Below are 1,844 nucleotides of genomic sequence, written 5' to 3'. Positions count from 1 at the left end.
TGTGCTGATCATACCCTTGTTTGATATTGTCTTTCCCTTTACCCATATATATGTGGCATTATCTATTTATTATATTTCTTCCCCTCTCCTTCTCCTCCTCCCAGATAAACCATCCAAGAATGAGTATGTTTAAACTTTGTTTAACTTTATAAGATACAATATATGAGAATGATCATATGAAACACAATGTGAATGATGGGATGTATAAAACACAATGTGTATGAATGAAACACAATGTTTATGAATTTTGTATACAAACCACTATAAAATGAAATTTTAAAAATAATTAATGGTGGAAAAATATAGTTCCTTATTTTATATTCAAAGGACTAAAGTCGTATTCTCATTTTTATTGTACCCACCCTTCACTTAATATGGTTAGGTTCCAAAGATCTAGGAGCATTATTCAAAATTAGCATTATATGAAAATTAAGGAAGACCACATCAGACTACACAGTGGAGGAATATTACGCTTACATACACACCAAATTGCACGACTGAGAATTATCACTGTGCCAAGTTAATACCACCACTAGCGTTACTCTCCTTATACCTCAGCATCCTTTACTACCAGATTTATGCCCTTAATGCACAAAATAATAGGATCCTTTTTTGACAGTCACTAACTGAAATGTAATTTTAATTCCATCTAAAATAAATGCAAATGATCCAAAGATTTAGAACCTTAAAATAAGACAATGCTCTCAGAAAGGTAAACTGTCTGAGATTTTTATCAACTTGAAGAGTCTCGGGTCAGAGAGGGAAATGCCAAGTGAAAGAACAGAGATTCATTCAATCTGAGTGAATTTCTGTGATGCTTTTGCCAACAGGAGGTGTTTTCAGGACTCCTTCCTCTTCTCTCCACAGTGTCAGATAATAGGATACTACCAAGAGCATTGTGTGCATATCTATGTAGGTTCTCCAGATCTTCAGCTCTGTGCTTTTCATTTCTCTATGGAGATGCTTCTGTGGACCAATTTTTTCAATCTCAGAAATTTGGTCCTGTTAATGTAGAACTCATTAAAAGGTCTTTCCTAACCTAATCCAGTTACTTGTTAAGGAAGCAAAAATCTGGATTTTCACTCTTTTTTGTCTCAGATTTTCATTTTAGAAGAAGAAAGCATTAAAGAGACAAACATCACTTGTATTTTTAAATCATTCTGGTATTTATGCTCCCCCCCCCTTATTTCTAAAAAAGCTACAGCTATGATGGAGCTCAGATAAGGGTATCTGGTTAGAGAAACTAGAGTTTGATAAATGGCAGGTAGGGAGTGCATCAGGGTTATATTCTATCTCCATACCTGTTCAATCTATATGCTGAACAGATTATCTGAGAAGCTGGACCCTATGTAAAGAGGAATGTGGCATCAGGATTGGAGGAAGGCTGATCAATAACCTGCATTATGCAGGTAACAACATTACTTGCGGAAAGTGAGGAGGACTTGCAGAGCTTCTTGCAAAAGATCAAGGAGTTCAGCCTTCAGTATGGATTGCATCTCATTGTCAAGAAAACAGATTCTTATCACGGGACCAATAGGCAGTGTCATGATAGAGAGGAAATTGAAACTGTCAACAGATTCATCTTGCTTGTCCGCGATTAACACCCTTAATATGAGCAGTCAGGAAATAAGGAGCTGCATTGCAGTGAGAAAATCTTCAGTTAGTGACCTTTCCAAATTATTGAGGAGTACTGATATGTTTGAGGACTAGAGCACTGAACATCCCATGAATGGCCAAGAGAACAAACACATATGTCTTTTTTTTCTATAATTATATTTTATTAATTTTCATAAACATTTACAGAGATTTTGGGTTTCCATTCATCCATTGTTGCACTATTCTCT

At 35.6% G+C, this 1,844-nt stretch overlaps 1 protein-coding gene across 1 annotated transcript in view; it reads left to right on the top strand.

The window, feature by feature from the left end:
* Positions 1 to 1,844, top strand: part of RPGR (retinitis pigmentosa GTPase regulator) — a 61,941-nt gene that overhangs the window by 27,564 nt on the left and 32,533 nt on the right.

Source organism: Elephantulus edwardii, unplaced genomic scaffold (genome assembly GCF_000299155.1).
Source record: "Elephantulus edwardii isolate Elephantulus edwardi_28Jun2011 unplaced genomic scaffold, EleEdw1.0 scaffold00210, whole genome shotgun sequence".
In the NCBI taxonomy this organism is placed as follows: domain Eukaryota; kingdom Metazoa; phylum Chordata; class Mammalia; order Macroscelidea; family Macroscelididae; genus Elephantulus; species Elephantulus edwardii.
The sequence above is the reverse complement of the archived record's forward strand: the minus strand, read 5'-3'. Positions and strand labels throughout refer to the sequence as shown.